This window comes from Symphalangus syndactylus, chromosome 15 (genome assembly GCF_028878055.3).
Source record: "Symphalangus syndactylus isolate Jambi chromosome 15, NHGRI_mSymSyn1-v2.1_pri, whole genome shotgun sequence".
Taxonomy (NCBI): Eukaryota; Metazoa; Chordata; class Mammalia; order Primates; family Hylobatidae; genus Symphalangus; species Symphalangus syndactylus.
In genome coordinates this window covers 82,324,317-82,340,203 of record NC_072437.2, presented here as the reverse complement: position 1 = coordinate 82,340,203, position 15,887 = coordinate 82,324,317, and the positions used below count along the sequence as shown (strand labels likewise).

Here is a 15,887-nt window from a genome sequence, read left to right as displayed (position 1 = left end):
GCGATACTCCTGCCTCAGCCTCCCCAGTAGCTGGGATTACAGGCATGCGCCACCATGCCTGGCTAATTTTTGTATTTTTAGTAGAGGTAGGGTTTTGCCATGTTGGCCAGGCTGGTCTTGGATTCCTGAACTCAGGTGATCTGCCTGCCTTGGCCTCCCAAAGTGCTGGGATTACAGACGTGAGCCACCATGCCCGGCCATATATTTATTTTAATTGAATAGAACTTATTATAGTGCTGGTACTGAGTATTGGACAGAAGCTCAGGCCACATCAGGCTTTCCTGGTGGATGATCCAAGGTGTTTCAGGAGCCAATCTGAATCTAGGTAAAGGGCATTGTCATATTGCGATGCTGTTATGTTCATCTTTATTATACTTACTCAATTTACTTTGTAGTTATGATTGTAAATGTGGAAGGCTGATTTCATTCTTGTTATTGCCATGTGGCTTTAGTTTAATAGCTATCATAGGTGAAAATTTAATTAAATCGGTACCTGGATTTCATTTACAGATCCAGATACTGATTTAATTAAATTCTCACCTATGATAACCATTAAATGTTATTTAATATTTATATGCATATAATATCGGGTGTTATATATAATTTTACCACTCCTCAAACAGAGCTGGGAAACTGTTTTTCCAAATGTAGAGGATGCACACAGTTCTGAAATGCCTCTGGTGTGTTTCTGAATTTAAAATAAAAGAAGGTCTGAGGAGAAAAGCTATCACCCAGGGTCAAGCAGATGATGTGAAACTCTTCTGTCTGGTTGACTGGCATTGCTCTCGGTTTTTCCAAGGCATAGCTCTGTCTTTTATCCTTCAGAACCATTTACTAAGCACACCTCTGGCACTATCCCAGGCTCTGAGCAGTCTTGGGAAACAAACATAGCCACTGTTACTTATGTTAATACCCCGTGATAAGTATGTGTACCTGTAAATAAATAATGGACCCATAAACACTCTAGAAAGAAAAGGGGAACCGGAGTTTTTTGGGAGGGGGCTGGTATCGGAGACTGCATGAAGGTGATTTTCTTTCCTTCTTTCTTTTTTTTGAGATAGAGTCTTGCTCTGTCGCCCAGGCTGGAGTGCAGTGGCGTGATCTGGCTTACTGCAACCTCCGCCTCCCAGGGTTCAAGCGATTCTCCTGCCTCAGCCTCCCTTGTAGCTGGGATTACAGGTGCCCGCCACCACGCCCGACTAATTTTGTATTTTTGGTAGAGACGGGATTTCACCATGTTAGCCAGGCTGGTCTCAAACTGCAGACATCAGGTGATCTGCCCACCTCGGCCTCCCAAAGTGCTGGGATTACAGGCGTGAGCCACTGCACCCGGCTGAAGGTGATTTTCAAAAGGATTTTAAATATAAAAGAGATATCTTGCTCAAATAGGTGAGGTAGGAGAGATGCTACAGTGAGGAAAAAACAAAGGGAAGATTAAGCATTGTTGGGCCTTAGGAGAGGGGCGCGGACTGGTAAGTGGAAGGAAGAAGTGAGGGGACGCTGGATTATATCTTGTCATGCAGAGGAGTTTTGAAGCTGCAGGGAGACTGCTGATCCTCTTGGAAATGAGAGACTGTGTACACAGATGGGCAATGGCTGGACCACATGTAAAAATGGAGCTCTGGCCCGCAACCTGCAGCAACCTGCCCAGGAAACAGCCCCGTCTCCATAATAAACAGCCCAGGAAACCAGCCTGTTGTAAGTCAGACTTGGAGGAAGTCACGCTGCTATCTCTAGAACAATCCGGGAAGCGAAACAGTAGCTTCTGTAAAAAGAAGCCCCAGGACTTGATTAATAACTTACAGCTCCTTAAATTTTTTGAAATAGGGTCTTTTTTTTGAGACAAGGTCTCCCTCCGTCACCCAGGCTGGAGTGCAGTGGCGCGATCTCAGTTCACTGCAACCTCTGCCTCCCGGGTTCAAGCGATTCTCCTGCCTCAGCCTCCTGAATAGCTGGGACTACAGGCACGCGCCACCACAGCCAGGCTAATTTTTGTATTTTTAGTAGAGACGGGGTTTCACCATATTGGTCAGACTGGTCTCAAACACCCGACCTCAGTTAATCCCCCGGCCTCAGCCTCCTAAAGTGCTGGGATTACAGGCGTGAGCCATCGCGCCCGGCCTGATATAGAGTCTTGCTCTGTCGCCCAGGCTGGAGTGCAGCGGCACAATCTCGGCTCACTGCAGCCTACGCCTCCCATGTTCAAGCGATTCTTGTGCCTCAGCCTCCCGAGTAGCTGGATGTATAGGCATGCGCCACTGCGCCCAGCTATTTAAATTTTTAGTAGAGATGGGGTTTCGTCATATTGGCCAAGCTGGTTTTGAACTCCTGGCCTCAAATGATCTGCTCGCCTCAGCCTCCCAAAGTGCTGGGATTACAGGGCGTGAGCCACCGCGCCCAGCCTCTAATTTTTGTTCTTACTTTTAATTTAGGACCAACCAGAGAAAGCCAGATATGTCCCCACTAACCAATCCCATAAGATGTTCCTATTCTAGTTAGCCTGCCCCCATGCAGACAGCCTCCAATCAGGGCACACCTGAAACCTTCCCTGTTTCTCACTTTAAAGCATTCCAGCTCCTCTGCCTGCCTTGGAGTCTCACCAAAACACAAGCGATGGTGGCTGGCTCCCTTGCTATGGCAAGTTCTGAATAAACCACTTTTAACTTTTCTCATTTAGTTGTCTTTGTTTATTTCCATAGGAATATTGCTGCTGGTGGTTCTGATTCATCTGCTGCATAGCTTCTCTCTTGCATTTCTGCTTCTACTTTGACAAGCTCTGTTCATTGCTCAACGTTTTGTCCAGGGAAATAGGGGAAAAGATTAACAGCAATGCAGATGGGTGTTTGCAGGATCACTAGGAAATGCTGTTTATTAAACGTTTACTTGTAGGTAGAGTGGAAAGACCCTGAGCTTTAACAGAACAGGAAATGGAAGACAGTGCTGTTCGGATGTAGTCTGAACAGCCTTTTAATTTTAAAGGATTGCTAAGAGGAGATTCAGGTCCTCTTGCGCCAGTTATCAGCAGCTGACTTAATCTGTACCCAGTAGTACATCCCAGTCCCCTTTATAAAATTATTATCCTCAGAAGAACTCCAAAGAAAGATATTATTGTTCAACAGTTTCTCATGGTAGGGAACTGTCTATCAACTGCTCGGAAATTAACTACATGTTCTAATGAACGGCCCCTCTCCAAATCTGCTTCTGAGTTATGCTCATGTTACATCCCGCATGCTAGGTTCTGTCCACCACCTAGAGTCCTACCTTCTTTTTGACATTTCTGTGACTGCCCTCACCAGAAGTGATCTTAATTCTTATGGAGAGAATTAAGAATTAATGCTTCTTAATTCTCATGGTGGTCATTATCGCTCAGCATAACCTTGAATGCTGTTATCTGTGTTACTGTCCTCATTCATTCACTTGTTCAACAAATATTTATTGAATGTCTACTAAATTTCAAGTTTTGTTCCAGGCAGGGGATATAGTAGTGAACCAAACAGCAAAAATGTTTGTGCCATGGTAGAAAAGACAGACAACAAGCAAGATAAATGTAGCACACACACAGTATGTCAAATATCAGTATACGCTAGTGAGAAAGTGAAAAGCAGGAAAACTGCAGGACATTTGCTGAAGCTTCTGATTGGGTAAACAGAGAAGATCTCACTGAGAAGATAATTTCTAAAGGACCTGGGGAAGGTGAGGGAGCAAGCCATGCAGGTGGCTGGAAAGCGCTTTCCTCCCCACACAGCTGCAAAGGCCTTGAGGTGAGGACGTATCTAGAGGATTAGAAGAATGGCAAGCGGAGCCTCGGTGCATGGGGAGGGAGGAGAATGAATGGGTGGGGTGGTTGTCGGGCAGGACCTTGTAGATTATAGTCAGGATTTTGGTTTTTATTCTGAGTGAGATGGAAAGCCACTGGAGGATTTTGAAAAGTGGCATGAGCTGATTTAAGGTTCCTTCTGCTTGCCTTGTTGAGAACAGGCTGCAGAGGTGGGAAGGTGGTGCACAGTCTAACCCAGGTGAGAGAGGATGGTGGCTCAGACCGGGGAATTGGAGAAGGGATCCAATTCTGGGTCTATTTTCATGATGGAGCCAATAGGATTTTCTGAGGGGTTGGAGGTAGGCTGAGAGAGAGTGGAATCAAGGGTGATTCCAGGGTTCTGGCTTGGAGCAACAAGGAGAATAAAGCTGCTATTAACTGGGATGGAGAAGATGCAGAGGGAGCTGGTTGGGGAGTGGGGTTGGGGATGGACTCTCAGGAGCTCAGCTTTAGCTATATGAGTCCTGAGGTCCTCATTAATTGCCCATGTGTAGATGCCAAGAAGGTTGCAGCTTTAGAGGGATAGGATGTTTTATGCCTCATGAATCTTCCAGCCTGGTTTGTTGATTGCATGAATCAATCAATTAACCAATCAGTGAACAATAGTGAAGCTCTTTCTAAGCAGAGGTTGCAGGAGGAAATGATGAGATTTCTATCTCTAGACTGGGCTGAGAGAGATAAACATTAGTTTATTTTTGAACAGCCATAAATGAGGTGATATTTCTGAAAATGGATAGATGAGGAGGGAAGAAGGGACCAGGGACAGACATCTTCTCCGTTCCAATGTTAGCATCTATGAAGTCTTAGATCACAAAATGTTTATTTTTATTGGTTTAAGAAGAGCCCATAACCTCTTCCTCATTCTCCTTTGAAGATGCCATCAGGCTTCAGAATGTATGCTGCCATTGTTGCTGAAGGCATTATCATTATGATTATTTATGACAGTGCCCTGTTTTATGCCATATGCTTATAATAGTAAGGGTAGATTTATTAAGGTATATGAAGATACATTAAGACTCCAGAGATGAAATGCCTGGGTTTGAATCCCGCATCTACTATTTATAAGTTGTCACACTTTGGGCAGGTTACTTAACCTCCTTATGTTTCAGTTTTCTAATCTGTAAAATGGGAATAATATTGGTACCTATCTCATTGGGTCAGTGTGAGAATTAAATTGTTAATTATTAAAGTGTTTAGAATTATCTGGCACATAGTGAATCCTATATGTCATAGCTATTGTTTTTATATCAACCACTGTCAAATATATATCGGGTGTCATGATGAACATTAAACTTGGCATAATCCCTGGCCATGGACCTATTGAAGATTATTGAGATAGATCATCTCACGAGGAAAGAAGAAAATGAGTTTAGAAAGCTCACTCCACTCTGAACTACTGCTGAGAAGTCCAGAAATGAACCAGAAATACCTTTAACCTCCAATACAAGGTCCAACTTGATTTCTACCTAGCACCTAAGGAGCAAAGCAAATTAACTGAGGATCTCAGCAGGCCATAATTTCAATATTTGAGCAACTGCAACATGGAACAAGAAACTACAATGGTGGGCAAGTTTTCCGGATGCCAGGCCATGAAGTGCTTGCACTCACAATTCCTAAGTGCGTTCTTGAAGAAAAACAAGAAAAGCACGTGTCATCCCAGGTCGAGCCCTGGTAGGAGCACACTAATGAGGGTGAGTATGATGATGGGCTGGTAAAGCTCTTCCTGTCTTGTGCTATCAGATTAGGTGAAGGGAAGGTAGGGGAAGAAAGAGAGTGTGTGCCAGCGATATTAGGAGACAGGGATGTAGTTTCTTGTTCTATGTTGTTGTTACTTAAATATTAAAATTATGGCCTTCTGAGACGCTCAATTAGTTTGCTTTGCCACTTAGGTGCTAGGTAGAAACCAAGACTATTTCTCTGAGATGGATTGATTCATTATTGGATGAATGAATGAAGCAAGCGATCAATCATGCAAACATGCACTGAGTGCTGATGATGTGTAAAGAAAGATGCTGTGGAGATACTTTCACCTAGCTGAGGAATAGTCCTCTCTTGTTATACGCCAATTTAAGGGAAAAAGTTACTTTTATAGGAGGATCCCCAAAGAAACCAAGATATTTTAAGAGACTCATTAAGTTGGTGCAGGAAGTCTCACATTAAACAAAATATATATTAAAAAAAGATTAATTAATTATGCCCGGATGAAATGCCTGAATTTGAATCCTGCTTCTGTAACTTACTTAATCTCCTATGTTTCTGTTTTCTAATTTGTAAAATGGGAAGACTATTGGTACCTATCTCATTGTGCCACTGTGAGAATTGTTACTATATTAAAATGCTGATTCATTAAGTCATTATGTGTGCCAAGCACTGTGCTGGAAGCTGGGAATACAACAGAGTAAGACCTAGACTCTGCCATGAGGGAGTTTACTGTCTACCACAGGGAGGGAAACAGGGAACTCCATCCAGCCTAATGATAATCCAGAATGAGCACCTCACCCAGCACGGAGAGTTCAAGGATGTTTGTCCTGAGTCATAGAACAAGTAGGAGTTGCTAGATTTGGCACAGAGGGAAGGGGCAGAATTCTATGATCTAATCAAGCCCTCGAGGAAGCTCTGTCATTCCAGTGGCCTCCTGAGATCAAACCCTATTTTAGAAACCGAACCTAGTGTTAGGCCATGAAGATTAATTCACACTGGTCAGTAGGGGCAGGTGCTGTTACTCAAGAGAGCTTTGAGGTTAACCTTATGCCATAGGATGAGTTTGTGCTGGCCAGAGCTGTTCTTGGGAGAGTGGAATTTAATTGGCGCTTATTTGTGATGGCCTTATAAAGGATGACTCCTGGGCCTACTAAAGTGGAAACCATTCTAACTCCTAAATGACTGGCAAACACAAGCCTGAATCACACCCCAGATTGCTTTGGCTAATGGAGATGCCTGGCAAGTACAATGTGTTTGGGGCTTTTTTCCAGTATCAAATGGTGGATAAAATGGGACAGTTGCCCAGTGAAAATCAGACCTAGATGCATGGGAACAGGAATAACTGTTTCTTGTGTCAACAAGAAGGCTTTTTTGTGTGTGTGTGGAACTAAAGAAATGCAGCTCACTTACTGGTCTGGCCAAACTTCAAAAATTCATGTTTTTTTTTTTTTTTCCTCCTCCCAGAAACATTTTGTTCCTGCTGGTGGTTAAAAGGTGGCAGCTTTCATACAGAAGTACAGCAGGAAGTATTTAAGTTAGATAAAAGGAAGGACTATGTGACAGAATGATTGAGTGCAGGACTGGGTTCCCAGGGGGATTACAAAATCTGATTTTTATTCATGGACTTTCCCATTAAATAACTGAAATAATAAGGGTGGCAAGACGTAAGATTATATCACCATTTTTTAAAGGTCTGTGCTTTGGGATTCAGAGGAAGCGGGAGGGAGTGCCTTGTGAACAAGAGGACCTGAGGTGACTTCAAAGGCTGAGCTGGCCTTGGGATTGAGGTCGGGCTTGGAAAGAAGAGTGGGAAGGTGGTGTGGAGCAAGGTGGAACAAAGCGACGGGAAAGACAGAGCAGGTGGGAGCAAGGTGGAACAAAGGAACGGGAAGGACAGAGCAGGTGGGGTGATCTGGAATGTGGCCCCTCTGAAGAGGGCCGCGGCGGGATAGTATTAGCAGGCTATGTCAGGGCTGGATTATGGAGAGCCTGGAAAGCTTGCCCAGAGAATTTAGATTTTACTCAACAAACAAGCAACGAGATGCCATTTTTCCACGCTTTTGGGCAGGAACAGGAAATGATAGAAACTGTGCTTCAGGGATCATGGGCTTTTAGCGACTGAAGGGGATTTATTGTCCTGTGGTTCAGTGTTTCTCAAACTCTACTGGCATCAGAATCATTTGGAGAGGGAAGTCCTTGTGAAAATTCAGATTCTCATTTGTAAGTCCTGGGTGGGTGGGGCTGGGAATCTGCAGGTGAACAAAGCCTCAGATCACGATCCTAATACCAGTGATCTGAGGCCTACACTGGGCAAACACTGCTATCCCCTTCTGTGAGGCCCTGTCCCAAGAGGCCCAGGGAAGCCTTTGAGAAACCCACGGAGTACCACTGAGAAAAGGAGTCAGCCCTAAAACAAGTTTAGGCCCAGAGAGCTGGAAGCTGACATTGGACAATGCCAGTTGAATAGGAACTTCTGTGCCCCACCCCCACTTTTTTTTTTAGACAAGGTCTTACTCTGTTGCCCAGGCTGGAGTGTAGTGGCACGATCTCGGCTCACTGCAACCTCCGCCTCCCCAGTTCAATTATCCTGCCTCAGCCTCCCAAGTAGCTGGGATTACAGGCACCTGCCACTGTGCCCGGATAAATTTTGTATTTTTAGTAGAGACAGCGTTTCACCATGTTGGCCAGGCTGGTCTTGAACTGCTGATCTCGGGTGATCCACCCGCCTCGGCCTCCCAAAGTGCTTGGATTACAGGCGTGAGCCACCACACCCGGCCCTGTGCCCCTTTTCCTTCCCCACCCCACACTCCTATCTTGGAGGACCCCAGAGCCTCGAAAGGCAGAAGGCCAAAGAAAGAAAGCAGTGGATCACACCTGGTGTGACATTTAACCAGCACATCGCTATTTTTTGACCAGCACACTGGCTTTTCAAGGAAAAAGCCCTGCCTTGTAGCATTTACCTGTTTCCATGGGGTAAATACTCCCAGTGTGGCCATCTCAGGCTACCAATGCGATGTCACTGAACACAGAGTTAGGAAGAGAAGCCCACCATGGGCTCCTGTGAGGCAGTAGGAGCCTGCTCCAGCAAACCACCACTTCGAGCTAGAAATCATGCCCAAGTTGGGCTGGGGCGAACTATTTGAGAATGAGGACTGAGCTGTTAAGCAGTGTATTGTGCTGGATTGTGTTTTATTACTTAAAGTGGCCACAGGCTCCCAGCACTTTGGGAGGCTAAAGTGGGCCTCCTGAGCCCAGGAGTTCGATACCAGCCTTGGCAACGTGGTGGAGCCCTGTCTCTACAAAAAAAGACAAGAATTAGCTGGGCTTGGTGGTGAGTGCCACCAGCAGTCCCAGTTACTTGGGAGGCTGAGATGGGAGGATCACTTGAGCTTGGGAAGTCAAGGCTGCATGCAGTAAGATGAGATCAAGCCACTGCACTCCAGCCTGGGTCACTGAGTGAGACCCTGTCTCAAAATAAACAATAAAAATAAAGTGACCATAGGGCTTTCTGCTACTGCTTGAGTTTTCATCCACTGGTAAAGAGAAAAATGGAACAAATTTCAGTTTAGGGATCGTGAGAAAGCAAAAGTAAATTCACATTTTGGTTACATCCTAAGGATGATGCCCGTCCAATGGATGGGTTACTGTGAGAAATTAGATCTTGAAAACCGGTAAGATATCTTTTTTAAAAAGAATTATCATCAAAGGGAAATATAAAACTGAAAAGTATTTATGAAATCTGAGCCCTCAAATTGAGAACCACAGATGTCAGGTATTCTGTAGTTGAGGGCGTTTGTTTTGGAGAGTTTTCTTTGGTGTTCCAAAGCAAATATCCTCAAAAGGAAAGCAGCTGTCTGATTAAGAAACTCTGTACTCTGTTCAAAGATAGCACAGGAAGAACCAACTAAAAGGTGGGTAAGACCTACCTCATAGGTACACTATGAGGATTAAATAAACACATTTGAATGTGTCTGATACACAGAGTAGGTTTGCTGGCAATGCTTCTGTTTTTTTTCAGAGCCACATTCCCATTCTTTTTTTCTTTTTTCTTTTTTTTAGACAGAGTCTTACTCTGTCGCCCAGGCTGGAGTACAGTGGTATGATCTCAGCTCACTACAACCTCCACCTCCCCAGTTCAAGCAATTCTCCCTGCCTCGGACTCCCAAGTAGCTGAGATTACAGGCGTGCACCATCACGCCCAGCTAATTTTTGCATTTTTAATAGAGATGGGGGCTTCACCATATTGGCCAGGCTGGTCTCGAACTCCTGACCTCAGATGTGAGCCACTCTCCTCAGCCTCTCAAAGTGTTGGGATTACAGGCGTGAGCCACCGCGGCCGGCCCATATTCACTTTTAATTATGTTGGGTTACATTCATTCCCTGTTAGGGAGCTTCATCGTCGTAATGAGCGCAAGGCAGAACAATTTCTATTTCCAGTCTATTCTCGCCCCTCCTCTGTTGAAGATGAATGTCACAGATGAACCTTAGCCTCAGAGGGAGAAGGAGGACCTTCTAAGTCCCTGCGGCAGTTGGGGGAGTGAGGAGTGATCTTAGCTTTTAAATGGGCTTCAAAGTGTCCTCTGCTAGTTGAACTCTTTGAAACTTCCACAATTTGTCCCCAGACTTCCATTAACACAGTTTCTGCTAGTAAACACAACTTATGTGTAGCTTAAGCCACTGAGGACACCAGAGCCACAGCTCCCCTCTGCCGGCTATCCCCAATGGCGGACTCTTTGCATTTCCCTAATTCAAACAGTAGACTGCTAAGGCATCAACCGCTCCCTTGAAATGCTTCAAATCGAGAAGGGCCTTGGAAACCACACGGAGTTTCCATCTATCATGAACGCCTGCAGTAAGAGACTTTCTCCACTTTTCTAAGCTACATTTACAGACCGCCACTGGCTGCTTTCGGTGACACAAATCCTGCCTTTAGCCGCTGGGTCATCAGAACCTGGAATGTTCCAGGCTTCCGGGCAGTCCTCATCCCTGTTTTTTCAGAGGAAAAGATCCACTTTCAGGGACGGGGTGGTGCCTGTGGCCAGCCTGGACCAGCGCTGAGGGGAGCAGAATTCGGGCAAGGCACTGCGTGTCTGTGGCACACACCCTGTCGGCGGACACCGGCCAGGGCAGCGTGGCCTCCACTGCGCGGTGTTATGACGCCCCGCGGTCCTCGCTTCTTCACCAGCCTCTAACGTTCAAACCCCAGTTCTTTTGGACTTTGCAGGAGCTTTTGTGAGGAATTGTGAACAATGACTCATCCAGTCTAGTGTCTACATTGGTGTCGACATGGTACCTAGCACCAGGAGACTGGATGAGATCACGAAAGACGCGAGTGTAGATTGAAGAAAGATTCAAGGGCGCCTGCAAGGAGAGAAACAGTAGAATGCGAACCTGAATAATTTAAACGGCTGCAGACTCCGCGCAGGCGCAGGAGCAGGTTTGACGTCTGCAGATGAACGCGATAGAGCGGGCGGAAGCCGACCGAGAAGACTCAATTTGTCTAGGCTTGGCCTTGCTTTCGTCGTCTCCCACATGGTCTAGCGGTTAGGATTCCTGGTTTTCACCCAGGCGGCCCGGGTTCGACTCCCGGTGTGGGAACGCCACGATTTTTAGACTGGCATTTAGTCAATTTAGATTCTTCCTAACTCGGAAAACGCATGTTTTTAGCCAAAACTGTAATTCCATTTCAAAGCATGCGGGACGCATGGGGGCTGAAGGGAACCAAGGAGCTACCCCTGGAGCGGGTTTGTGAGGGTCAAGCGTGCTTAGACCCCAGCCACCTGCGGCAGGCGGCGGAAGGGAGGTATCTGGCAACAGAGTGAAGTCAGCTTTTGAAATGAGAGATTAGGTCTGAGGTGAAGGAAAGCGGGGAACCAAGCGGTCGCGTGCCGAAATACACTCGCTGGTTTTTCTCCAGTATTTTCTCCTTGTACTGTGAAGGTGAGCAAATGACCAAAAGAGTGCTCTTTTTTGAAAGAAAAAGGAAAGATGCAATTTTAGAACATTATACGGTTTTTTGTTGTTAGAGAGGAGGATGCTGGGAGAGGGAGGGAGGCATTGCAGGGCTTTTAAGTTACCTAAAGTCAATCTAGGACAACAAGATTTCTAGAAAATACATATTATTAAAGGCAGGATAGTTCAATGTACGATCTGTTGTGTTTGTGACGCAGAGAGCTAACTAAACCAGTTTGGAAGGTGGGGAAGAAAATTAGGTTATAACAAATACTGAGGCTCCAGCCGATGGCAAAACAAAACAAAACAAAACAGAATAAAACAAAACAAAACAAAACCAACACATTTTCCTCTTGATATATTTATTTGACACATTGTGTTTTAAAAAAACTTTAAGAATTTGTGATATGCTAGATTAGAAGTCTTAGTATTGACGTGTGACAATTTCCAATTGTTATGCAAATAAATGCATCCCTTTGTTATTAGATGAGATTATCTAAAATGAAGACTATATTTAAAGACTAAAATAAAGACTATATATATATATTTTTTTTTTTTTTTGAGACGGAGTCTCGCTCTGTCGCACAGGTTGCAGTGCAGTGGCGCGATCTCGGCTCACTGCAAGCTCCCCCTCCAGGGTTCACGCCATTCTCCTGCCTCAGCCTCCCGAGTAGCTGGGACTACAGGCGCCCGCCACCACGCCCGGCTAATTTCTTGTATTTTTTAGTAGAGACGGGGTTTCACCGTGTTAGCCAGGATGGTCTCAATCTCCTGACCTCGTGATCCGCCCGCCTCGGCCTCCCGAAGTGCTGGGATTACAGGCATGATCTCACTCTTGTCCCCCAGGCTGGAGTGCAATGGCACGATCTCGGCTCACTGCAACCTCTGCCTCCCGGATTCCAGCGATTCTGCTGTCTCAGCCTCCCAAGTAGCTGGGGTTACAGGGGCCCACCACCATGCCCAGCTAATTTTGTATTTTTAATAAAGATGGGGTTTCCCCATGTTGGTGAGGCTGGTCTAGAACTCCTGACCTCAGGTGATCCACACACCTCGGCTTCCCAAAGTGCTGGGATTACAGGTGTGAGCCACCGCACCGGGCCTATTTTTATTTTTTGAGTATTATTTTAGATTATTTTACTCTCAGATGATATTATTATCCCTGTATCAGTCAGGGGCCCTGTAGGAAACTCATGATATATTCTTAGCAGAGTGCTTAATCAAGGATTATTTAAGTTTTTCTTAGGGTTTAGGGAAACAAGAAGGGGTAATGCAGCTCTTACAGCTCCTGAGCCTAAGGGGCAAGGCCAGGGAGGGTAGCTGATGCCAGGGGCTGCCAGGCAGAAGCTGTGTAGTTTTGTTTGTTTTAAACTTGTTTTCAGGCCAAGCGCTGGGGCTCGTGGCTATAATCCCAACACTTTGTGAGGCCGAGGTGGGAGTATCGCATGAGCAGGAACTGGAGACCAAGATCAGCCTGCGCAGCGTAAGGAGACACCGTCTCAAGAAAAAAAAAAAAAATTAGCTGGGCAGTGGTGCGTGCCTGTAGTCCTAGCTGCTCAAGAGGCTGAGGTGGGAGGATCGCTTGAGCCCAGGAGTTCGAGGCTGCAGTGAGCTATGATTGCTGCTGCACTCCATTCTGGGCTAGTGAGATTCTGTCTCCAAAAAGCAAGGCGAAACTGCTTTCAGATGGCAGGAGAATTCCATTTATATGAAGGCTGTCACGTCTACTCATCCTATTAATCATTCATTTTCATAAAATAGAGTTTTGACCTCATGGATTTGACAGAAGCTTTCTTGAGATGCCTGTAATATTTAGTGGACTCAGAGCATAGTAGATATTTCTGAAGACAGGTACTTAATGATATGAAAGGGTTTAACTTTGTGGGGAGATGGTTACTTAAGTTATATTTGGCATTTTTATGGCTTTGCATTTTTGTAAAACATTTTGCCATAACTTCCATTCACCATCCTCATAGTCAGTCTTTAGATTCATAGACTATTTGAGCTGGAAAGGCCCTTAGCAGTCGTTTAACTGAGACCCTCATTTTACCCGGGAAACATCTATTCTGAGATTTTATTTCTCTGATTCCTTAGTATTGGACTTTAGATTGTATCCACAAAAGATTGAATTCCTGCCTGGTGCTCTAGCCAGACATCACTCCCTCCAAATCCTGGCTTCAAGGAGTGGGGCTTAGGGGGATTGAGTGCAGAGAAGATTCATTTAATTTTTTTTTTTTTTTTGAGATGAAGTCTCACTCTGTCACCCAGACTGGAGTGCAGTGGTGCCATCTCAGCTCACTGCAATCTCTGCCTCCTGGGTTTGAACAATTCTCGGGTCTCAGCCTCCTGACTAGCTGGGATTTTAGGTGTGCGCCACCGCACCCAGCTAATTTTTATGTTTTTAGTAGAGATGGGATTTCACCATGTTGGCCAGGCTGATCTTGAATTCCTGACCTCAAGTGATCTGCCTGCCTCAGCCTCCCAAAGTGCTGGGATTACAGGCGTGAGCCACCATGCCTGGCCAAAAAAATCATTTGTATTTTTGGTCAGTGTTCAGAGTATAGCTACATAAACACAGTAGTAATTTTTCTACTTGAAGTTTTTTTTTAAAAAATTCATCATATATAATCATTTCTAGAAAGTGATAAGCTTAACCTGTTTGGGGTATTTGAACTAACCATGTGTTCCTGTATGCTTTCATTTTTGCATATAGTCATAAACTCTGATGGATTCCACATGAAAATTGATTTGTGCCCCTCAACAAGGGTATTTATAGTCATGCAGATTCATATGTATGTTCCCTCAGAGTATATCTGATGCCGCATGCAAAAATATCCTAAATAATTACAACATTAACACTTCATGTATTAATATGAAAGCAAATATGAATTTTAACTCACCCATACTGTAAAGCTGAATAACTTGGAAAAACACTGACTACTTGGAAAATCACTGGAACAAATAATCAAAAAATCAATTTGCAAACTTCTAGAAGACCACAGGGTACTGGGTAATCATCTCACATTACTTTGTGAAAAACAAAGCTTATCAGATGAATCTAATTTCCTTTTGTCGCAGAGTGACAGCCATGGTAGATGGGGGAGCAGTCAACATAATCTACCTTGATTTAAGACAGCTTGGGATTTTGCACCTTGTTGTGTACTCATTAAGAAAATGTAGGTATGGCTGGCGCGGTGGCTCATGTCTGTAATCCTAGCACTTTGGGAGGCCGAGGCGGATGGATAGCTTGAGCTCAAGAGTTCCGGGCCAGCTTGGGCAACAAAGTGAGACACCCTCCCAACCTCTGCACCGTCTTCTACCCATCCCCGCCGCTCGTCTCTACAAAAAACACAAATCTCTTCCTCCTGCCCCTCATCTCTACAAAAAACACAAAAAATAGCTGACTGTAGTGGTGCACGCCTGTAGTCCCAGTGACTCAGGAGGCTGAGATAGGAGAATGGCTTCAGCCTGAAAGGCAGAGGTTGTACTGAGCCAAAATCGCACCGCTGCGCTCCAGCCTGGGCGACACAGCCAGACTCTGTTTCAAAAAAAAAAAAAGAAAGAAAGAAAGAAAAGAAAATGTAGGTAAGACTATTCTTGTTTGATAGGGATACATTCAAACTGAAGTTGGGGGCTCAGCTTTATGCAAATAGGCAACTTCAACATAGTATGTGCAAAAGTGACCTCTTTCTCCTTCCCAAGTCCTTTTCTACTTGGGTTACTTATTTTTTAAAGTGTCATCCAGGTTCTCCTTGTTTGAGTTACTTAATCTCTGTTCCTCAGTTTCCTAGAATCTAACATGGGGATAAGAATGGGACCTACTTCATAGGGTTGTGAAGATTAAATGACATAATGCGCATAAAAGGCTTAGCCCAGTTTAAGGCCACCACCGTCATCATCATCATCACCATCATCATCATTGTCATCATTGGCATATTTAGTCCCTCTTTCTCCTCCACTCTCACCACGTCTAATTAAAGCTTATTTTATTTTACTATTTATTTATTTTATTATTTTATTAAATCTTATTTCTACCTCTTCAGTGATGCTCACATATATTCTTATCTACTTCCCTGGCCACTCTGCTGGTTTAAATCATCTTGTTCTCTGGACTATTGCAATAGGCACCACACTGGTTTCCCTGACCCCATCTTGCCCATCTTCTCCATCTTCCATTCTCCTGGCTGTTACAGTGCAGAGCTGAGCATGCGGCTTCCCTGCCCTAAACCTGAAGAGCTTTGTCTTGCGAAGTGCTCCCAATCTGCCTTTGCAGCCTAATTCCTACCTCTTACCTCCATGTATCCTAGATTCCTGTTAATTTCACACTGTTTCCTATATCTGGCCATTACTCAATTTTTCTTCTACTTGAGATGCTCTTATGCCCTTTCTCTAAATATCTACATCTTTTCCATCCTTTAAG

General features: G+C 44.7%; 1 non-coding gene across 1 annotated transcript; it reads left to right on the top strand.

The window, feature by feature from the left end:
- Positions 1–11,044: 11,044 nt before the first annotated feature.
- TRNAE-UUC (transfer RNA glutamic acid (anticodon UUC)) lies at positions 11,045–11,116 on the top strand. Its single transcript has one exon. It is a non-coding gene; the product is annotated as a tRNA-Glu (tRNA).
- Positions 11,117–15,887: the final 4,771 nt, after the last annotated feature.